Source organism: Hemicordylus capensis, chromosome 2 (assembly GCF_027244095.1).
Source record: "Hemicordylus capensis ecotype Gifberg chromosome 2, rHemCap1.1.pri, whole genome shotgun sequence".
Lineage (NCBI taxonomy): Eukaryota > Metazoa > Chordata > Lepidosauria > Squamata > Cordylidae > Hemicordylus > Hemicordylus capensis.
The window spans coordinates 134,898,921-134,923,224 of record NC_069658.1 but is presented as its reverse complement, the minus strand read 5'-3'; the positions used below and the strand labels follow the sequence as shown (position 1 = coordinate 134,923,224).

The 24,304-nt window shown below is 42.4% G+C and overlaps 1 long non-coding RNA gene across 2 annotated transcripts in view; it reads right to left on the bottom strand.

Annotated features, from left to right (window-relative positions):
* The window catches only part of LOC128348274 (uncharacterized), a 37,246-nt gene extending 14,445 nt beyond the window's left edge, over positions 1–22,801 (bottom strand). Inside the window, exons 1-3 of one of the 2 annotated variants that reach the window (XR_008318045.1) lie at positions 22,592–22,801; positions 9,292–9,396; positions 3,520–3,667 (exon numbers count right to left, since the gene is read on the bottom strand). This is a non-coding gene — a long non-coding RNA (uncharacterized LOC128348274). Of the gene's footprint in view, positions 1–3,519; positions 3,668–9,291; positions 9,397–22,591 lie in introns of those variants that run through there. The other variant, XR_008318044.1, reaches the window with a different exon arrangement.
* Between the last annotated feature and the right edge of the window lie 1,503 nt (positions 22,802–24,304).

Below are 24,304 nucleotides of genomic sequence, written 5' to 3'. Positions count from 1 at the left end.
CCAGTACTCTCATTAGCCCTCTTCACATGTTATCAGCAACATCTACAGCAGGAATGCCATGGTCAATGAAGAGAAGCTCTGGAGCAACTTCCTCTGCAAGTCACCGTGGTGGCCCATCTCCTGCTACTAGAGACCTTGGTACCTTAAAGCTGCATGGCTGGCTTACCCTAAAGTAACCCTAGAGTTGTTCCACTGGTTTCAATGAACATCTTCTGAACGATGAGCTGTGGACTCAAGTTCACAAAGTGCTCTGCCCTGTACTATGCCCAGTCATTTTAAAGGAGTTTGGGAAAGACGAACTCTTTGAGGATCAGGCCCAGTTTGGGAAGTGACTTTGGCACATGGGCACAGAGGTGGACTTTTGATGAGGCTTACTACCTCTAAGAGCCATTCTAATTAGCCAGAATTGAAGCTATTACTCTTATTAAGTAAGACTACTTGCTGCAGCATATCTTTTCCAAGTTGATTTATTACACTTCTCATGAAACACATTAGTTGTGGCAGTGACTTAAGGTCCAATTCGGTGAAGTGCCTTTAACCTTCTGCAATAGTGACAAAGTCTGAACTGCTTACTAGACCAGAATATAGCAAGAACAGTGGACCTTTGCTCTGAGGAGACTAAAATTGAGTAGAGAAGCTGTTCAGTTCATGGATGGATAACTGCTAAGGGTGTGCAAGTCAGGCTCAGGCTCAGCCAAACTGGCTCCAGTACAGCAATCAAACTGGGCTGAACCAGTTTGCAGGCTGGCTTGGGGAGTTTACTTGTAAAGGGGAATCCGGTGAGGATTCCCCTTTACAATTACAGGGCATTCCCAGTAAATGTGGGGTGGGAGAGAAAGAGAAAGGTTTCCTTTTACCTTTATTATTATTATTATTATTTTGCAAATTCAATTTTTATTATTTTTTAACAATAATAACCATAACAATCATAGTAAACACAAATGGACTTCCCGCGCACCTCTCTTCGTGAAATTACAACTATAAAGTTTACCCTTTATTATAGTAATAATAAAAAACACAAATTTAAACCTTTAAAGTTAAAAGAAAAGAAAAAAAACCATTAATCTACCCAACCTGCATTTCAGATCAAATCCTGCTGTAAGATCAATAATAGGAAACATTCTAACCACTGTGGATACATACATGAAGAAAGTCAAGTCATTTGTAAAAGTTACTCGTATTATTCCCAGCCGGAAGGCTTCTGGCTTCTTGAGAAGAATCACTTTCTTTAATTCATTATATATCATGCCCCAATAGGCCTTAGCCTTCCCATAAATCCACCATGTATATACATATACACACACACACATATGTATATGAATACATACATACATACATACACACACCTAAAAAGAAACCTTCAGTATGCCCACACTTCAAACATTTGTTTAAAACATTTTTAAATCACTCTTCCAAAACTTTCCCCAGGCTGCCCTTTCTATATTATGTCCAACATCTATACTAAAACCAGTCTCTAACCAAATTTTATATTTCAGTTAAGCTTTTTAACTTACAATCCTTTCCATAAGAATACAAGAAATCTCTTTCTCTGCAAATACCCTCTTTACACAATAGAGCTTTAATCAGAGATACCCATAATGGAATTTTTGCTTCCAACCAATTTTTACCTAAAGGTTCAAAAAGTCTGTATATATTTTACTTTTTTCAAACCCTAAGTAAACCTTCTGTCAAGACCCTCCAGATCAAAAACTCTGGAGTCTCTCAATGTTGTCCATTCCTTTAACCATATCTAACAAACAGCATCAAGATACAACCCTAAATCTGGCAAGGTAAAACCACATCTTTAAAATTTATTCTTAGTCTTTTTTCCTGCCAAATAAGCTTAATTATATCCTTCTGCCATTGCCTAGAACAAGTCATATTATTAGTTATAGAAATATTCTAAGAAAAAATAAAGAGGGGAAAAAAAATAATTATCATTTTAAATAAAACATTCATCTTCACCACTAAAATTCTTGACATTAAAGATAAATTCATTTTAGATCATCCTTACAGATCTTTTTTCATTGAGTTCCATATTTTAGCATAGCTATTAGCAAGCAACAACAACAACAAAGTGTGTATTTTATTATTTATCTATCTTTAGATTTCTAATCTATATTTTTGATCAAAACCTTGATTTTAATCTTGTTTATATAAAGTCCAGCCAGTTGACCAAATTACTATATCTTATCCAGAAATCTTTCGATCTTGTCCATTGGATAATTTAGATTATATATTTATGGAACAGGATGCTCAGAAGATAAGTCTTTCTTATATTTCCACCAAAATTCTTGTGCTTGGAGGAGCTCAGTAAATCTGTTCTTGTTTTTGTAGAAAAAAGAGAGTCCCTCTGGCAATTCCCATCTGAAACGTATTCCCTTGGCATTTAATGCATTAGTCAAAAATTTATAATCCTTACGTTTTCTTAAAACTCTAGCTGGGATTTCCTTCAAAATTTTTATCTGATGAGCTTGAATTGTTAGGGCTGTAGTAAAATGAGCCTGGATGATTCGCTCAGCTATTGATTTAGTAGTGAACTGTACTAGACAGTCCTTGATTAGTTTATTTCTTGTGGCGAAATCCGAATTTTGACGAAAAGCTATCTCAATCTGAGCCTCCATCTCTCCTGCTGTAATTCCCAAAAGTAATGCAAGTTCTTCTCCAAGTAGTTTCTTAATATTCTGGTTGGGAATTTCTGGAATACCCCTAAACCTTAGAAATCTCTCTTTTTGTCTTAATTCCAGCAAAGCCATTTGATCTAATAGTTTTTCTCTGTCATCTTTTAGTGATCCCAAATCTTTCTCTAAAGCATCCACTCTTAATCTAAATTCTTTATTATCTTTTGCTAGTTTTTTTTACAATTTGATCAATATTTGAAATTTTGTTATTTATTTCATTCATATTCTGTTTCATCTGGGTCATATCCAAAATGACTTGTTTAAGGGCAGTGGCATTTGATTGGAGAACGTCAGCATTTGATTGCAATGTTTGCTTCATCTCAGAGAGCATTTGATCCATAACTACAGGTGTTTTGGTTTCCCCCACACCTGAATCTGAAAGTGAAAGTTTCCTGGCTTGTGTATGTGTCTGGCTCTGATGAGCTCTGCCTCTCATAGTGGTATGAAGGGGTTAAGAAAAGAAAAGTACTTGCAGAGCAAAGTTTGTCCTTGATCTCAAAATGGAAAGTAAAAGCCTGTGCTTTTCTCAAATGTAAACAATTCTGTAGCGTGGGTTCTGTATCTAATCACTGGTAGTTAAATTTTTTCTCACGGTAGTGTGGAACATATTGTTTCCATTGGTTAAGAAGAATGATAGACAGAGTCCATAGCAAATAGGAAACAACAAGACGTCTCTTCTTTAAGCTTAATGAATAGCAATCCCCACTAAAAAAATCTTTTCCAAGTGTTAAAAATTTTTAGTCCACAATTTAAGTCTTAAGATTTAGCATTTAGCAAACAAGAAAAAAGAAAGAATTCCTTTCTTCAATTGTAATCCAAAGAGAAACTTACAGCCTTATCTGTAGCGTCTTTCCCAGAAATGCAAGAGGAATTTCATCAATTTGTCATCATCATTCACTAAGGAGGTGAGCTTCTTGAACTTCAAACATTAATTATATCCAAGCCGTAGAGATTGTCTGCCGGGCAGCTTCAGTCATACAGATTTCCTGAGGAGGAGACAAGCAAGATGGAATCCTTATCCCTGCCGATCAACTTGAGACAAAAATCGAGCTCTTCAGCCCAATCCCTGTATCAGGTGACCAGCATATGGGAATCGTGGTTTATCTTGAGTCAATCCTTTAATCCAAGACGAGGTGGGAGGGTTTTGAAGCCTCAAAAACCCTCTATTTTCTCCTTCTCAGTCTCCCCTTTACAGAGGAGCAGCCAGCTGCTCCGGCAGTCCAACCAGAAGTCCCTTTCCTTTTACCTTTAAAATGCAGGAGATGGGGGATGGTGGAGGTGGCAGTGGTGGAGACATTGGAGGTGGTGGTAGGGGCTCCTCCAATCCCCCTGCTGGCCTCCCAAATAACAGCCCAGGCCAGCTGTGGCCCAGTTCAGGCCTCTAAGCACAGGCGGAGGCCATTTTTGTGACCTCCATGCATGCACACTGGCCATTTGCATCACCATGCATTATGTGTGGTGATGCAAATGGCCTGTGTGCATGCACAGAGGTCATGAAAATGGCTTCCGTATTTGTGCAGGTGCCCGAACCGGGCCTCAGCAGGTGCGGGCTGTTGTTTGGGAGGCCAGTGAGGTAGTTGGAGGTTCCTGCTGCTGCCTCTGATGTCACCACCACCATCCCTGCTGCCCCAGTGCTTGTATTTTAAAGCTAAAAGGAAGCCTTTCTCCTGCCTCACCCCACCCAACATCTACTGGGAATGCCCTTATAAATGAGAGTCCTCACCGGATTCTCCTTTACAATTAAACCCCCCTCCGAGCTGAGCCGCAAGCCAGTTCTTCGAACCAGGGGCTGGTCCAGTTCGAATTCAGACTGTTCAGACAAGACCGGCTCGATGTTGAGCCCTGCTTGAAGCGAGCCGGCTTGAACATCCCTAGTAACTGCCTGGAAATTCTATTCATGGTGCCTTGAGTTCCATGATGGAAGAAAGGCAGGATATAAATGTCATTGCTAGCTGATAACCTGCAAAAGCGTATTGGCGGGTTCTCATGACCAACAGCTGGGTACACGGAGCATCCAGGCAGGCTCGAAGAAATGGTCATGTGTCAGAAAAACATCAAGGGAGGATGAGGAGGCTATGCACAGTCTGGGTAGGATGGCAGCGGCTAACCCACATTGAGTACCCAGCACTGTATCAAGGGTGCTGGAGGAGCACATCCTTCCCAAAGCACAGCTAGACGTGATGACTTCCCCCTCCTCCTACCTCAATTTTTGCCAACACATTCCTGTTTCTCAGGAGTGTGTATGGGGCTTGGAGCCTGGCTGGAAGCTCCTCCTACCCAGCTGTTGGTTGTGGGAACCAGCTTTATATTTAAGCAATCACTTGTGGCCAAAGGACTGAAGTCTGAATGAGCAAACTCTTCTCTGCTGCATCACTATACCTACTAAACCATCTCAAAATGTAGGTTGCAGTGCCACTACATTCCTCATCCTTGACAAGGCTCTCAATCTCATGGGAAGCAAGAGACACCTCTTTCAATAAGTCAGTTCTCATTCTTCGCCCTTAAAAGAAGTAGCCTCCTATACCACACAGCGGCAAGCTATATGCTCTCTGTTACCATAGTGATCAAAAACTCTCAGCTGGCGAGGGATGTGACTGACTGATCTGCTGTACCTGTGACATGAAGTTTTATCAGCTCAGCAGAGGAGGATTTAAACAGCAAGGTTGAGAAATTAAGCCCCCCCCCCAGTTTTTAATGAGGAGGGGTCTAGAAACAGTACATAAATATAGTATAAAACATAATTCAGACTGAGACCAGCCCTGAAATGCTATATTAGAGGAGGAGAGTTCTTCAAAAGAAACAAAAAGGTGTGGTGGTAGGTAGAAAAGAAAGGGAAATAATGATGGATATGGGAGAGGAAGCAATAACCAAGTGTCAGAGTGACTAGGCTCTCTCCTCCCCAAAGTGGGCTTGCACAACTTGTGACTCACCAATCCATACAGCCCACTAGCCATTGTAGCTTACCAGAGAGTGGACAATGCCACTTATTTCACTCCCAGAAAGGCAGCAAAACCAGGAAGTTTATCATGACCGTGGTGGACCGCCATACAGGGCTGTGTCCAGCTTGCTTGCTCCCAAGTTGTATAGGCTTGCTCAAAAGAGAATAGCCCCAAGAGAGTTGTTGCCATCTGCTACCTCAGAGACTCCAGATCCAGCCTGCAGAATATTTATCAAGAGACCCTCTCCTCCTTGAACAGCTCTATGAACAGCTTTTGTATTCATTGCCATGAGCCACCACTTCCCCCAACCCCTCAAGAGATTCAGAAGTGGTGCAGCTTTCCCTGGGTTTTAACTCTCCCCAACTCCTAACTTTGCTGAGGTTGAATCTGGATCCTTCCAGCTGAGGTCCAGGAATCTGAGGATGAACAGTCTTTCCCTCACTAGTGACTGCTAGCCCTCAAACATCTGAAAATGTCCATAGTAAGGTTTCAGATGTCTGTGTGTGAGCAAGCCAAGTTTGTCTATCGACTGCTTCACTGGGACAAGTAAGAGAGGTACCTTCAGTAAGCAGAGGGGACTGGAATTGTTAACAAGCTTGGGGGATTTGTGTCCCTTCACCTGGGAGTGAGAGACATGCAAAAATAACCTCCCTCTGGGAGGAGCAATAAGGGAAAGGTCCTCTCACTACAATAAAAGATTGTTATGATGTCAGCCGTTATTTGTCTCCTTCTGCCATCTCTCCTATTTGCATGTTTGAACATCTTGAAATTTAAAAATGTTAGAATACCATCATTTGGCAAGCGTTTTGCTACTATATTAATGTCCCAGGTGGCTGCGAACATGTCTGTGAATCTGTTCACCTACTGTTCCCTACATTTTCCTGGCTGAACAAGAAGTGAATTGTCAAAAAACTAAAAGGGATGGAAGGGTAATAGACTATGTTGGGCGTGGAAATCTATGACCCTTGATTTAAAAGAGAGAAACCCCATCCTTCTGGAAGAGCAGAAAATAAAAACATCCCTCGATGAGCATTTAAAGGCTGCTGTGACATCAGCAGCTATACAACAATCCTCTTCCTCTGCCCTCCCAATTATTTGTGTGTTTGAATATTCCAAGCTCACAGTGACAAGCTAGGCCATGCTGCAGAACATTCTAACCATCTTGCTGAGCATTTCACTAGCTGATAAGAACAATCATTGTAAGAAGCATGTATATATATACCTGCCAACATGTCCCTATTTTCCCATTCACTAGGCATGTGCACAGAACTGGTTTTGCCGGTTTGGCTAAAATCTGGACCGGATTCAATCTGACGCAGCCCAGTCTGGGTCCCCCAGTATTACTTGGGAATCCCCAGGTAGAAGAGATTCATCAACCTACGAAGGAGGGGTGGTGAAAGGGGAATCCTTGACCTTTAGTTTCCCTTCAGCAGGGATAGCAGGGACAGTGGCTGTGGCAACAATATCGGAAGTGGCAGCAGAAGCTCCTCCAACCCCTCTGGCCTCCCAAATGACAGGCTGGGCTGGCTGTGGCCTGGTTCAGGGCTCTGCAAATGCACAGAGACCCTTTGAGTGGCCTATTCGCATGCGGAGAGGGCCAAACCAGGCTGCAGCTGGCCTGGCCTGTCATTTGGGAGGCCGGAAGGGGGGGTTGGAGGAGCCCCCACTACCACTTCCAATGTCGTCGCGGTCGCTGTCCCCACTGTCCCCACTGGTAAAGAACTAAAAGTAAATGATTCCCCTTTCACCACCCTTAGGCTAGGGAATCCCCTTTACTTGTAAAGGGGGGATGTAGCCAGATTCCCCTTTACAAGTATACTACCCCCCCCGAACCAGCTCATGAGCCAGTTCTTAGAACTGGGGGATACAGATTCCCCCCCCCCCCCAGATATTGTTATGTTAAATATCACTAACCCATATATTTCAGACAAGATACACTGAACTTTCCTTATATGTGATAACGGTGGCAAGAATCTTCTATGCTTCTTGCTGGAAAACAAATCTGATTCCATCGCTAGAGGATTGGCATCTTGAAACTTTGAGATTATGCATCAATGGCCAAAATTACTGCATATATTAAGGACAAATCTGAAGATTATTTTTCTCAGACATGGGAACCATTTATTCAATATAATATATCACAGGGTTGGTTCCTCATCCGAGATTTGGTTTCTTTCTGTAGAAAAATGTAATGCTGAATGCTCTGTGTAGATAACAGGTACACTAATTATTGACCTTACTGTTAATGTTTTTAAATTTGCAGCCATTTATCTTTCAGATTGTGGAAGGGAAGAGGGAGATGGTGGTGTAAAGAACTCAGGTGGAAGTAAGTAGATTGTAATGAGAATCCTTGTAATTGTATTGTTTGATCACATCTTGTTTTTTCTTTTTTTCTTCTTCTTTTGGGGGGGGGTTATTCCTATTTTTCTTACGTTTTCCTGTTTATGTTATGGATAAAATGATTAAAATACTATTTTTAAAAAACCCAGGGGTGGTCTGGTTTGAACTTGGACCACTTGAACAAGCCCGGCTCAACGTCAAGCCTGTTGGAAGTTAAAGGGTGTTTGCGCTGTCTCTTGTCTCAGACAATGGAGGACAGACTAGTAAATCAGAGGGCTAGAGGGTCAAGACATTGGTCATCCCTTCTCCACTGCTCTGATACTATCCCTTTGATATGTAGATTGCTAATCTCAGGGATTGACTTCCTTCCTCTTCTTTTTCCCCTACCTGCCCTTCTACCTTGCAACATGGCAAGCCTCTCTCCCTGCACCATGTGTGCAGAGAAGACGCAGAATCCATCTGCATCCAGCTAGATAGATAGATTAGAGATCCTAACTCCTCACTTTCCTATCTAGAATGGAGTTCCTTAATAAATGCCTTATATATTGATTTGAAACTATGAATTGGCTCCAAGTTACTTTACTCTCAGCATACATGCATGCCTAACCAAATTCCACTGTGTTGTGCCTCTGTGCACTCTGCTATAATGAGAAAGGGATTCTCTCACCACAGAGAATTTCCAACAAAGCCTAGCTCAATGCGAACTGGCTTGTACATCCCTAACATCCACATGAATGGGGAGATAGGGACATGTTGGCAGGTATGGTATATAGCACATTGCAAGTCTCCAAAATACTTTACATGCATTATTTCAGTCATCTTTATAACAAACCTATAAGTTAGGTTAATATTACCCACATGTTGAATATAGGAGGCAGGAGTTGAGATGAAGTGGCCGCATCTGCATGTAATGTGAAACTACAGCTAAACTGGCACAGGTTGAAATCTCTGTATGTCCAAATGTGTGAAACTGTGGTTTCGCGACAAAAGCATCCTTCAGTTTCCCTTGCCAAACTCCAATTTGAACCTTCGGTTTGTAACGGGTTTCACTTCCCCAACCTGAGGTTTTGCGGTGGCAGCATTACGTCTGAACATGGATGCCGCCATAACCGTGGTTTCATGCTTTTTCTGGAACACATCACAGAGAGGGCGGCCCAAATTCGAACAGAATACTAAGAATGTGTGAAGAAAGCCCTTCTCCCATGGACCACTCTCTCGTGAGAGTGTCGGGCTGAGAGGTGCAGTGAAAAGCCTCAGGGCTGTGAAGCTGCTCTGAGCTAGGATGCAATTGTCTGACATGAATTAGGCAAGGGGCCCATAACTGCACCTACCTTTTAGATAAGACCCACACAGTTCAGCCAATCCCCATGCTGCTCTGATTGGCTGTTGACGTTAATGATAGTTGCGGCCTTTTTCTTCCAGCATCTGCCTCATGTCTTCATTGGTGTGGAGACCATGAGCATATGTCATGAAAAACATAAAGGGAGAAAATAATCAAGCTTTTTAAAATAGTGTGGTCTGACTTCCTCACCTTGAAAACTCTTCTTCATTGTTAGAAAAACAATCCCTAAAATGCAGACTACATCAGAGAACATGGGAACACACTTTAATGGGTGGCAAAACAATTTCCATGTTAAGAAAGGTGTTTTTAGAAAAGACTTCTGTACAAATCCTAGTAATCAATCATTTAAAGGCAAGGTCTTTTCCCTCTGTTTTCAAAGAATTATGCTGTTACCAGTAATGGAGCATATAAAGCCCTACCACAGTCCACTGACTTAGATTTTTTTTAAAGTTAAAAGTTAAGTTGGACTCATGTTTTCATTATCTCAGGAGGAATTTGTTTTAATGTTCATAAGAGCACTGGGGCTTAATTAGCATATTAGCAAAGAGCACTGGGGCATTAATTAGCATATTAGCAAATTATTTGTACAGCACTTCACAACAAAACCTTTTATAGAGTATTTCACTTGAAGGCATAACTAGCTATACTGCAAACATAAACTGGTTAAATGATTTTATTTATATCTGTGTAAACCATTTTGGAAGCTTTAGTTGAAAAGTGGTATATAAATATTTGTTGTATTGTATTTCTCCCTCTACAATCCTCAGGACTATGGGGAAGGCTAGAGATCTCTAATAGATAATTCTTCACAACCTCACCAAACTACAGTTCCCAGGATTATTTGGGGGAAGCCAGGTCACATTTAATACGTCCATATGTATATGCAGAAATAGATCTTCCTAGCCAACCCGCACAGAGGATCTGTGTGCTCTTTGGGGCTGGCTGTTCTCCCCTCTCTCCCACCCCACTTGCTTGCCCTCCCTCCCTCCTCTCTCTTCCCCTTCCTCCTCCTCCCGCCCAACTCAGCGGCCCAGGCCCACCGCTGCCTGGCCTCCGCAGCCGGGTGTACAACTGCTGCCACCTGGCCTCCACCTGGCCTCTGCAGCTGGGTGCACTGCCGCCGCTTGTCTCTGCAGCCGGGTCAGGTCAGGCCGGGCCCGCCACCACAGCCGCTTGCCTCCATGGCCGGGCCGGGCCCGCTGCTTGCCTCCTGGGTGCACCTCAGCCAATCAGGCACCTCCACCACCCAGCCAATCATCTGGGCGCTGGGACACACATTCTAAGGCACACCCAGGAGAATTAATAATATAGATGACCAGTTCTTCCTTCTTTTCCTACTATCCACATATTAATTATTGCCAGTTAAGAAGATAAATGTATTGAGGTACCATGTCTTTGTCTTGATTAATCTTCATTACTCATATTTTGATTAACTGCAGGCTGGCTCTCTGGCCCACAGTTCAACTTTAAGAATATAAGTGTCCCCATAGCATAAGCCTACATAACCAGTGTGTAACTTGCCTTGTGCAGAGTAAGAGCAATATTTTTTCCAACCTGCTTAAACACTTAGTTTGTCTCCTGACTAGAATATGCCTTTCTCCAATATTCTCTCAAATTTCTCAGGGGGTATTCTAACAAATTTCTAGTGGACCCTTTCTGAAATTCTCATGAGGGTATTTTTCTTCATCTTAGCAGCTGGCTCATGGACCAGCTTTCTGGAAATGACATCCACCAAATAAATTGACAAGTTTCTTTTTGGGGCACAATTTCAAGTGCACATTTTCAAGTTTTGAGGCTTGACTTTTGGCCATTTAAATCACCCTGTGTTATTTTTCTCCCATCTCCCAGTCTCTTGGACTAATGAGAAGAAACAGAGTTGCTAAATGCCTGCTTTGAAGTAGCTCCTAGTTGTTGGCAACACTATTACTTTCAATTATTGTTCATTCATTCATTTGCAGGTGATCTGCTAGAGTAAGACGAAGTAGGGCCTGCTAGGGTAAGACTACGTAGGGGGAGAGAAGAAAGCATCTTTCTCTGAAGGCTAAAGAAGAGCGGAATAGTGCAACAACATCAATAAAATTTTAATAAATGGACCAAAAGACCATATTGATCAACTGGGGGGGAAGTGGGTAGGGAGGACCACACAAGGTGAGAAGCAGAAGGAAAGCACTCAGGTGCAGAACTGAGGTGGTGGTGGGGTGTACCCTTGGTAGGGATGTGCACAAGCCAGTTTGGTGCCTCCTCTAGGCACTAGCATTCGAACTGGCTCAGTGGGTAGGGAGCGGTTCCCTTAAAAAGCAGGTAAGGAGCTCCTTACCTGCTTGTCCCCACCCTGCTGCTGTTCCGGTGGTGGCTCCCACTCTCCAAAATGCCATGCACGACTGCGGCACTGTTCCCTGAAGCCTCCGTGAGGTGTATGCACTGCAGGGAACAGTGCCGCAGCCACGTGTGATGTTTGGAGAGCAAGCGCCACTACTGAAACAGTGGCGAGGTGGGGATGAGCAGGTAAGGAGCTACTTACCTGATTTTTAAGGGAACCGCTCCCTGCCCTGCCACCAGCTGCCCTGAGCCATTTGTGCACATCCCTAACCTTTGGGCCCTAGCCATCCCATACATCCTCATCTGCATAGGTAACCACTCCTGTACATGTTGCACTATGGCCATCCACACCCTTTTCTGCTCACACAATATGTTCCTCTTCCCTATTCATACTAGGGAGGAAAGGCAATTATTAAAGAAATTGGTATTTCATGAATTTTCAAACAAATTTTGCAAAATGTTCTGAAATGTATGGAACATCATCTGTACTACTCATGACACTGTCTGTAAGAATGAGGGATAATGTTAGAATAAAGCACTGTCTGGATAGACCTGTCTGGATAGGTCATGAGAAGTAATAGTTCCACTTCATTCTGTATTAATCAGACCACATCTAGAATACTGTGTCCAGTTCTGGACTCCAGGCTTAGAGAAGGATCTAGACAAATTAGAATGGGTTCAGAAGAGGCCAACAAAGATGGTCAATGATTTTGAAAACCAGTCCTATGATGAACGGTTGAAGGAATTTTAGTGTGGAAAAGAGAAGATCAAGGTGTGACATGATAGCACTCTTCAAATACTTGAAGGGCTGGCATACGAAAGCAGACAAGGACTTGTTCTCTGCTGCCCTACAGGGCAGAACTAATTGCAATGGGCTGAAGTAACAGGAGGGTAGATTTTGACTGAACATTGGGGGAAACTTCTTGATGATAAAGCACTTTGACAATGGAACCACTTAAGGATATGATGAACCCCCCTCACTGGAGATCTTCAGACAGAGGCTGGACAGCTAACTATTGAGGAGGCTTGAGCACTGCAATGAGCAGAGGGTTGGACTAGATGGCTACGAAGACCCCTCCAACTTTATGATTCTATGAAAGCATTCTTGAAATCCAAAAAGAGACAATTCTATTTCCTACACATTTCATTGTTTTCCACATTGCTTATTTCTATCCCACCAGGAGAATATTAAGTTTCTAAAGATAGTGGCTGACATCTAGCACAGCATTAGGAGGCTGGAACAGTAGCTACACCCTCACAGTGAGGACTGCTCCAAGCTCAGCCAAAGGCTTGTCAAGCAGCAGACCACACATGCAGGGTGAGGGGAAGCTTCCAGGAATATGTCCCTGAGGGTTGTGCAACCCCCAGGGACATATTTCTGGAAGCCACAGTGCACATTTAGAGGGAAGAGAGAGAAGCAAATATCTATGTCCCACCACCCGCTCTTGCAAATGTGTTCTTGTGCTCAACCAGGCTTTATCTGAGCTCATAGAGAGCATAGCTGCTGCTTCATCCCCCTAAAACTGTGACAAATGTCAGCCACAGTCCTTGTTCTTCATTTCCCTAAGTCATAAAAAGCTCAGGGAAGCTTTACTGGGTCCCTTTTCTGTCAAGAAGGAGAAACTACTGCACATCTAAATGATGTTTTGTAATGTCTGCTTCCAAGTATGGAGATAGAGCAAGCAGTGAACAAATAGTTACCTGGGCTGGCTAGGCTGGTCACAGAACACCATCAGTTCCCCTAAAGTCATGACCTGCACTACTCCCACCCCTGACTATTCCTCTGGCCAGCTGCAAGACCTAGGACTTTTTTCTCTGGCTCTGTTCAGATTGCACAATCATTTATTTTCAGCCTTCATCCGTGGAGATGTGGAACGACATAAAATCCATCAGAGCCCATTCATCAGGGATGTATTGTGTCCACCATTAAGTGCAGACTACACAGCCTAGATAAAGGTTTGTTTCATGTAGCAGAATAGCATGGTTCCAACAATATCCAAACTGCCTGTAATTTGATCAATCCCACAGTGACCACCAGAAGGATGAAAGTTGTTTTCATGTTAATAAAATCAATTTAAAAATCAGCACAATAAAGTCTATTTGCTATAATCTGAAACTGCCTCATTACCACTTACTGCAAATTCATTACTCAAAGTTCAGCTCAGCAAAAACTCGCAAAAAGATAGAGCTAAGCCTCGGGAGGTAGTTTTCTGACCACTTACACAAGTGTAGTATCACTCATTCCAATTGGACTTCACAAGTGCAATCAGATAGCTAGCAAGCAGCCTCTCAAACTTTATGTCTTATCCTCTTACAGAAATCAGAAAGGCAAGGGTATGAACTCATTTGTTGCATTTATGACAGCTTTATACAACACCACTAATCTAATGAAGTTCAGGGCTCAGCAAACCCTGTTCACTAGAAATGCAATGAATGATGCAAACTCTGTGTCTGACATTTGAGTATAGCTAAAATGTGGGTAATGTGTAGCTGCAACTTTATGGGAAGGAGGTGTAATGAGACCTTGAATTACAGCACCATAAAGCTTTGCCTAGAAATGACCATGAACTTCCGGATGCAGTAACACTGCTTCTTCAGTCGATTATTATTAACAACAACAAAAGAATACAAGCATCATTATGGCAGGCAGAGTTGTGTGAGGGAGGATCTATAGTAGAGATTTGCATGAAACAGACGTTGCGATTAGTTTCGAGCTCTAATGAATCACAAAATCATTGAATCGATTCGCTTAAACAGCAGACAAAGCTGGTGGTTTCGAAGAATCAACTTTGGAACACTTGAAATGATTTGAGTGTGTTGAGCACCTTTTTGAGACCCATTTTTCCAGGAAGAGCTGGTCTAACGATTGGGGTCAATGGGTAGACCTGTCCTCCGAAGCAGGACAACACGCTAATTCAGAAGTGAAGGACTGGTCTATCTGCCAACCCCAATTGCTAAACCAACTTCCCCTGGGAACACAGGCCTCAAAAAGGTGCTCGGAGCACTGGAAACATTTCAAGTTGAAACAGGACTGTTTGATTTTGAACTCGAAACAGGCCCTTTATTTTAAGGGTGTTTGATTTCAAGCTCGATAACACTTGAAACAGCCCATTTCAAGCTCAAATTGATTCAAGCTCAAATCAGTTAGCACATCCCTAATCTATATACTGCAGGAACCTTGGGAGTATACTATATCCAGGGGGATTGCTATAACTGAACAAGGCAGTAGGGACAAATATTCCTGGGCCATGAGGATGGTTCCCTCCCCGTACTCGCTGGGTGACAGCTTGATCTTCACTCTCCTCCTCCTCCCTCACCAACTCACTGACACATTATTTCAAAGCCAGGTGAATACACATGTGCAAATATGTGTGTGAGAGAAAGTGTGTGCATGGGAAGTGTGTGATATTATTTACATAAGAGTGAGAGAGAGGGTGTGCTGAGAATGTTTTGTATTTTAACAAGTCCTTAATTCTTGTGCAGCAAACACATGGCAGGGGAGCAGAAGGAGGTCTCTCTATGCATTGTTTCCCCACTGCTGCCACCCCTTTTGGGAATAGCTGCTATTTACTTTTATGGGGGTGGGGGAGGGATTACATGAGGACAACAGTCGGAGGGTGGCTAACTTGTACCCTGTCCCTAGTAACAGTGTCCGTGGTGAGGGTCAGGTTTTACCCCCTCTCAGCTGTGTCCCAGGTGTTTATTTAGTCCCATAGAAATCAACAGGATCCTGTGAGAATGTAACTCACCTCTATCTACACAGCCCATTATCTTTATCTGCCTCAGATTGCATTTCTTGGTCTGCCGTAAAAATGTGAGGTGGCACCCCGCTCCCAATACTGGTTTCACCATTTGTTTGATGCATAATCTGACCAACTACATAGTCTTTCTAAAACAGAAAGAGAGAATGACAAATTATGAAATGAAAAATGAAGATTTCTGATCAGAAGAAAAGAAAAATGAAGTCTGGCTTCAGTATTGTGTTTACACATTCTGCACTTCAGCCACCACCACCCCACCACCCCAAATAAATAAACAAAAATTGCTTGGCACTGTGGTGTTGGGACTGAGAATGCGGTTATTTAAAGTTGGTTTTTAATTTGTTTTTACCTTGGATGTTACTTAGGCTTAAATATACATATCTACTTTTATCTCTGCTGCCTCCAATGATAATATGAAGCCTCTGTATCTTATTGTTTCTTCAGTCTGATAACATGGCTTTGCAGATGTGAGGAGGGTTTTTGTCAGAAATTGCTCAGTCAGATGTATTTTAAAAACAAAAACAAGAAGAATATTTATTTAAGTTAATTTCTGAGGTTGGTTTGTTTATATTACTGTTCAAAAGGGCTGATATCTTGTTTGGTTCACAAGTTTTGTTTTAACTTCTCACAGCACTTAGTTTCTTAATACAACATATATGTATATATTATTTTTTAATTTATTAAAATGTTCTTATATACCGCCTCCTCCAAAGACTCTAGGCTATGAACAACAATACCAATTAATAATAACAACAACAACAACAACAACAACAACAACAACAATCAATGGTGAGACACTTGGACAGGTTAGCATTAGAAGAGGCATTTTCCAAGGGGACTCACTAGCCCCTCTGTTGTTTGTAATCGCCATGACTCCACTTTCACAAATACTAAACAGAACAGGCCTCGGATACCAAACATCTAAAACATCATCAAATCAACCATCTGCTGTACATCGATGATCTGAAGTTGTATGGAAAGTCCCAGTCAGAAATCAAATCACTGCTAAACACTGTCCGTATATTCAGTAGCAATATAGCAATGGAGTTTGGACTAGACAAGTGTGCTGCATTAATAATGAACAGAGGGAAAATAAGAAAAACAGAAGGAATTGAACTGCCCAATGGAAGCAAGATCAAGAACCTGGAAGAGAAAGAACATTACAAATACTAGGGCATTCTCCAGGCTGATAACATCGCACACACTGAAGTTAAAAGAAAAATTGGAAGTGAATACATCAGGAGAGTTAGAAAAATCCTCAAGTCCAAACTCAATGGCGAGAACACCATACAAGCCATAAACACCTGGGCTATACCTGTTATCAGATACACTGCAGGAATAACAGACTGGACCCAGGCAGAGTTAGAGACGCTGGATCGTAAGACCAGGAAAATCATGACCATCAATCATGCTCTGCACCCCCGCAGTGATGTCGATAGGCTATACCTCCCTCGCAGCTCAGGTGGAAGAGGAATGCTGCAAGTCCATCAAACAGTAGAGGAGGAGAAAAGAGGCCTTGAAGAATATATCAAGGACAGTGAAGAAGATGCACTTCAAGTGGTCAATAACGCAAAACTATTCAACACCAATGAAAGAAAGCAGGCCTACAAGAAAGAACAAGTCAAGAACTGAGCAGAAAAATGGAAAAATAAGCCCCTGCATGGTCAATATTTGCAAAATATAAGTGGAAAATCAGACATCACCAAGACCTGGGGCTTTAGAATGGTTACTTGAAGAAAGAAACAGAGGGTTTAATAATGGCTGCGCAAGAACAGGCACTAAGAACAAATGCAATAAGAGCAAAAGTCAAAAAATCCACAACAAACAGCAAGTGCCGCCTTTGTAAAGAAGCAGATGAAACAGTGGACCACCTAATCAGCTGTTGTAAAAAGATCGCACAGACTGATTACAAACAAAGGCATGACAAGGTAGCAGGGATGATACACTGAAACATCTGCAAAAAAATACAAGCTACCTGTAGCCAAAGATTAGTGGGACCATAAAATTGAAAAAGTTGTAGAAAATGAAGATGCAAAAATATTATGGGACTTCCAACTACAAACAAACATCTGCCACACAATACACCAGATATAACTGTAGTTGAGATGAATGAAAAACAAGTCAAAATAATCGACATAGCAATACCAGGGGATAGCAGAATAGAAGAAAAAGAAATAGAAAAAATCACAAAATACAAAGATCTACAAAGGTTACACTCCATTTGAAAACTATTGATCAAGATATTGTGGAACCTCCTGGTGATTTAGGGTTATTTAATGCAATCCAGCCCAGACGACTTAAATGGACCTCTCAGTTAAATGAACGTGTTACTAACCACTTAAAGACTGAGGCTTGCATGCAATACCGTGCTAAGATGACAGATGCTACAGATAGTCATATTTTAATGGAAAATTATAATAATCTAGTATGCTCTTTTTACCCAATTTTAACTGCTAACAATCCTAAAAACACTAAGCCCCATGCTGGATTTTCCCAGCCATGGTTTGATTACGAATGCCGTGCAGCAAAAACGGATCTTATTAACTCTTACAATTTTTATCGATCTAACTCTAATCAGGTCACTTCTCAAGATCTGATTGTTAAAAAAAGATTTTATAAAATTTTACTTGCAAAAAAAAAAAAAAAAAAGGGAGGCCAAAAGGCTAGATTGGCAGCGTCTTATCTGTGCCGCACAGGCTAAAAACGTGTCTTTGTTTTTGGTCTTTGGTATCATTCTCTTCTAAATTCAGACCTTCCCCGCCATCTTTTTATATACCTGTTGGAGAATGGACTGAATATTTCCGTGCTCTATATGCTAGAGAGGGAGCAACTACAACATTTTTACAAATAGAACAGGAACTGGACCCTAACTTATTACCTGAGTGGACCCCGGTAACATGTACAGAGATTGCTTCAATAGTGAATCAGTTTAAAACTGGTAAGGCCCCTGGCTCAGATAATTTGCCGGTAGAGGCCATCAAGAATAATATGGATTGGTGGCTGCCGGTATTAGCCTCTCTATTTACAGCAATTGATCAGACGACCTCGCCCCCTAGTGAATGGGGATTGGCAATTGTAATTCCTATATATAAGAGAGGCCAAAGACATTTGCCATCTAATTATCGCCCTATCAGCCTTCTTAATGTTATTGGCAAAATGTATGCATTTCACCTACTTAATAAATTCCAGGACTGGATGGACAAAGAGCAGGTGCTGGCTGATGAGCAGGCAGGCTTTAGGGCCAATCATTCTACTATTGAGCATGCTTTAGTCTTACAACATCTAGCAGAGAAATATTCTAATCTACCCCGTTCCACTCTTTTTGCTGCCTTTGTGGATTTTAAATCAGCATTCGACTCCATATCCAGAGATAAATTATGGGAAAGACTGTTTAACTCCTCTATTGATCGACGTCTGCTACTTTTAATATATAAACTCCACAAGAACTCACGTCTGAAGGTTCGATGTAGCTCAGCTGGAATCCTCACTAAAGAAATTCCTACCTTTCGAGGAGTGAGGCAAGGCTGTATACTTGCCCCAGCTCTTTTCAATTATTATATTAACCCCATTGTGGATATTATTACTAATCCATCTTTCCATCCACCTAAATTGGCCAGTAGACAGGTTAATATTTTGCTTTATGCAGATGATGCAGTAATTTTATCTCGGACTCCTGTTGGCCTCCGTAGAGCGCTTTGCTCTCTGGCTAATTTTTGCCATGAATACGCTCTGGAAATCAATTATAGCAAGACCAAAATTATGGCCTTTGCTAAACACCCAAAGACCTTGAAATGGTCTTTGGCTGGACATAAACTAGAACAGGTTAAGACCTTTAAATATCTAGGGGTTGTTTTCCAGGCCTCTACAAAACGCCAAGCACATCTGCAATATGTTACCCAAAATGCCCGTAAATCGGCATTGGCCATCAAATCATATTTCCACCAAGATGGGGCTCAATTTGTACCAGCCGCCCTTAAGTTATTTACAGCTAAAGCCTGCTCTCAGTTGCTTTATGGGTCGCAGTTGGGCCCGTATACTAACTGCACTCCACTAGAGATAGTTCAGACAAAGTTTCTGAGATCTATTCTACAGATCCCTAGATGTGTTCCCAATGTAATATTGAGGATGGAAACTGGCATGCCTAAGATGGAAGCCCGGATGTGGTTTTCCATTCTCAGCTTCTGGTTGAGATTGTCTTTTTTTTCTACAGGCCTTGCTCACTTAATTTTTATTGATAAATTTAATTCTAGCTGGAAGCAGTCAATATCTCGCCAAATAAGTTTATATGGCTTTAGCCTGGATGGTCTATTAGAAATGGGTTTTTGTCACGCGAGTGATATTAAAGCACTGGATCTATGATATGGAAATGCAGACTGATCGATCTTTAATCTCTAAAGAAGTTTTCCTAGGTTTACAGATGTATAATACTAAACCTGTGAATTACCTGGGTAAGATTACTATCACTAAATATCGCAGGATATTTACATTGGCCAGATTTAATGTGCTACCTTCAGCTGAATTAGAAGGTAAATTTAGAGGGATCCCAAAAGAACAGAAACTATGTCCTTGTGGCTCTGGAGAACAGGAGTCTATCTTTCATATCTTACTCCGCTGTCTTTTTTATAGGGACTTACGAACTTGTTATATTTCCTCCTTACTGACTGATTTCCCAGGGCATACAGATGCATTTTACGTCAACTATCTGCTCTCAGATCAGAAGGAGGAAGTAACATTTAAAGTTGCTAAGTTCTGTGAGGCAGCTAAGAAGGCTAGACAACAGATGGTAAATCAGATTATGCTAACGGGAAATTGCTGATTAGGATGAGTCCATGTTCCTGATTATATTATGTATATATTATTACTATATTATGTGTATTATTATGTATGTAAATTTTGGTCTATGACCGTAAATAAACATGACTTGACTTGACTTGATCTACAAATTGAAATAGAAAGGCTGTGGCAGAAGAAGACCAAAATAATTCCAGTAATAATTGGCACTCTAGATGCAATTCCAAAACAACTTGAAGAGCACCTCAACACTTTAGGGGCCACAGAAATCACCATCAGCCAATTACAAAAAGCAACTTTACTGGGAACAGCATATATTTTGTGACGATATCTATAATAATAACAACAATCCTCTCTAATAAAAGCCTTGGTGTCCGTCCGTGGACACCAAGGCGTGTGTCTGTGCCTCCCTCGGCTGTTCTATGCATGCGCAGAGCGCATGCGCAGGACAGCCGAGGCAGAAATGGAGACAGACACCAAGCGGCCATGTTTCTGACTCTGCCCGGCCGCGGGGAGGACAGATGCGGCTCCGGCAGCCGCTTGGAGGCAGAGGCGGCGGCGGGACCAGACCACCCGCGGGAAGCAGATAAAGATGCGGCTGAGACAGTCGCTGGAAGGCAGAGGCGGCACCAAAACACCCGCGGGCGGCATTGCCTTACCGTGCCACGGAGCTGCCAAGCGGCTGCGGCGGACGCAGAGAGACAGAGGCGGCAGCGGCTCCAGGACAGCCGCCGAGAGTGAAGAGGCGGCACATCAGAAAGATGGAAAACCAGGGCGAAATTGCCCTTAACCCGCCCACCCTCCCAGCTGCCCGAGTCCTCCTCTCCCAGCCCCATGGGCGAAATTGCTGCTGCGGTCGCCGACGACGACGACCACCCGCTCGCCCTCCCAACTGCCGAGTCCTCCATACCCCAGCCCGAGTCAGTCGGGCGATGAAAGTCCTTAGTTTGATAGGGAGAGAGGAGCTCGCAAACAGAGCTCCTCTCTGTGCAAAGGCTCTGCCCGAACTGGCGCTTTGGGCGCAAAGGACGCCTATTGCGTCCTTTGCGTCCAAAGCGCCAGTTCGGGAAGAGGCTTTGCAGAGAGAGGAGCTCTGCTTGCGAGCTCCTCTCTCCCTATCAAATTAAGGACTTTCATCGCCCGACTGACTCGGGCCGGGGATGAGGACACGGGGGTGAGGAGGACTCAGCAGTTGGGAGGGCGGGCGGGCGGGCGGCGGCGGCTGCAACGGCATTTACATGGGCCAATTTGGCCCTTAATCATGTGGGGGGGGTCGCCATTCTGGAGAGCCCAGAGCCATTCTGTGTCGCACACAAGCACCCCCACCAAACAACGTCCCCCAGAGGGGGGAAAAACCACAGAGGGAAGGGAAAATTAGAACAGGGTGGAGGAAAACAAAGACAGAGAGAAGAGAGAGAGAGAGAGAGAGAGAGAGAGAGAGAGAGAGAGAGAGAGAGAGAGAGAGACAACAAGAAAAACAGACAGCAAAAGACAAAACAAGGAATGCGGGAGGGAGACAGAACAATAGAGAAAAGAAAAGAGATAAAGAAGGAAAAAGAGAGAAGAGAGAGATAGGAAAGAAAAGAAGAAAAAAAACAAAGAGGAAGGAAAAAGAAGAGAGGTAAAAGTGAAGAAAAAAGGTGGGGGGGGAGATAGAAAAAGAGAAAAAGGAAAACACACACACACAAAAACCCCCAACAAACATGCCCATAATAGAAAGAAGAGAGAAAAAGATAACGTAGAGAATAAAACATATTTTTTTAAAAAAGGAAAAGGAAAGCAAGAAAAGGAAGGAAAGAAAAGAAAGGAAGAGAGACAGGGACACACACACAAAAAAAGGGCAAAAGATATGAAGAAACCTTAAAGGGGGAAAAGACAGCTAGCGCCCGTTATTAAAACGGGCTTAAAAATACTAGTATTGATAATAAAATTCAGCCATCCCAGGTCTTTGGGAAGGACTCAATGTCTGGATAAAACAAACCAATCAATAACACCTGTCTGACTGTGTAAACAAGAAATAATAATTTAGGCATGAGCTACTGTGGCCAGGGCAGGGCCGAGGGAAGGCCATAACTGTTGAACCAGCTGAAGTTGGCCAAAGGCACCCCTGGCCCTGGCCCTGGCCCAGCAGCCTCTACCTGCTGTTCAAGCAGGAACCACGATTCCAGAAGGACCCCCAGATCACAAAGCGTCTCTCTCAAGGGAAAGCGCAATCCCGTCAAGAGATAACTCACACACACAGCAACTGGCCATATCGCTAAATGAACAAGAGCAAGAGGGATTAAACCGGAGCTTGTTTTGGCCTATCCAGGTCCTGACAGCCTCTAGGCACTGAGCCAGCACATGGATGGCTTCACCTGATTGGCCAGGGGTAGAGATATAAAGCTGAGTATCATCAGCATATTGATGAAAACTTACCCCTAACTGATGGATGACCAGGCCCAGCGGCTTCATGTAGATGTGAACATGTAGATGTTAAAGATGTAAAGCTTTGTGCATCTTAGTTCCTTCCCAGACTTCGCCCAGTCTTTATTTCAAACTGTCTTGTTTCCAGTAACCCAGTCCTGTATTTCAGATTCTTATACTTTGTGTCTCAGAACAATTCCTCCCCGAGACTGTCCCTAAACAGATCCAATTCCCCAAATAACTGAACTTTAACTGTCACTCTGATTCTTATGATTGACAGCTCTTCAGGGTTCTAACCCCATGTGCATAAAAGTACAAAATCATTTCATCACTGGCACTACCTTCTGAAACTTGATAAAATGTTTGAAAGGCTTTGTAAATGAATGTTTAATTTTGGCCAAGAAATCACTTGCATAAGGAAGTACAGTCTTGGCTTGCTAGAGGGGAAAAAATTAATTTTGATGTGACTGACTTATGAGCTACTGAAGAAACTGAGAATGTACCATGGTTATTTTTTTTCTTTTAAACCTTGGAGTACTAAACCAAGAATGTATTCTCACATTATCCAGACAAGTTGACAAAATGAGACTGGCTAATCCAGAGATGAATTTGTGTTGTTGTTATTCTCTAGTCACAGGCAACTGTAACTCTATCCACACAGCATGTTCCATGCACATACAATCTGTGTACAGCATATGCATGTACAGATCTGTACTCATGCACAATTGTTCATGTGTTATGTTCAATGCATGTACAGTACCGTGTTTCCCCGAAAATAAGACAGTGTCTTATATTAATTTTAGCCCAAAAAAATGCACTAGGGCAATTAGCGGTACATCAGAAATTACTGCTAGGTCTTACTTTCGGGGTAGGTCTTAACAGGGTAGTACACTTCCTATCTGTACCCTGCATTTGAGGGAATCTACTCAGGTTCACTTTTAAAATAAACTGTAGCGAATTACCACTACATAATGAGGTAAGGCAGGTGGTTGCCAAATGAGGTACGGCAGGTGGTTGCTAGGGAGAGGCCTTTTCAGTAGAGGCCTCCCCAGTGTGGCTTGCTTGGCATCATCAATTTGTTCTTTTAGATGCCAGGTGAAGACCTTTTTGTTTACCTAGGGCTTTTAAAATAAGGTTTTTAAAAAGGAAGAAAGAAAAGTTTTTAACATTTTGTATTTTATTGTAATATTTTAGTCTGGTTTATGTGTTTTAATTGTATGTTTTACTTAAATGTTGTTTTATTGTTTTATTTTGTGAATCACCCAGAGAACAATTTGTCATGGGGAAGCCAACAAATAAAGTTGTTATTATTACTTGTCGTCCAGGAGCCAATTTCACCCAGAGGTTCCCGCCCCCCATTTCTATTCACAAAACTAGCACACAGAAACTTTTACAGGAAAACTATCTTAAAATACATTACGTCAGTCCACTTAACAGTCCTTCCTTTATTAAGTTCTTTGTCACTTTTATCTTCAACAATGTGCATTCTCTCTGAGAGAACAGACAATACTGGAAGTCTACAGCACAGCCTTAAATATCTTTCCTTCCCAATTGACATTTTGACAGTCTAGCCGTTCATGTTTACTTGGAAATTAGGCCCACTAGTTTCAATACACCCAGGTCAGTGTGCTAGGATTGCACTCTTAGGTTTAGAGTCCTGTCCCCTAAATGTATTGGCTGACATGCAGACTAACACTGTGCAGGCAGAAGAGCTTTTTCTGTCAT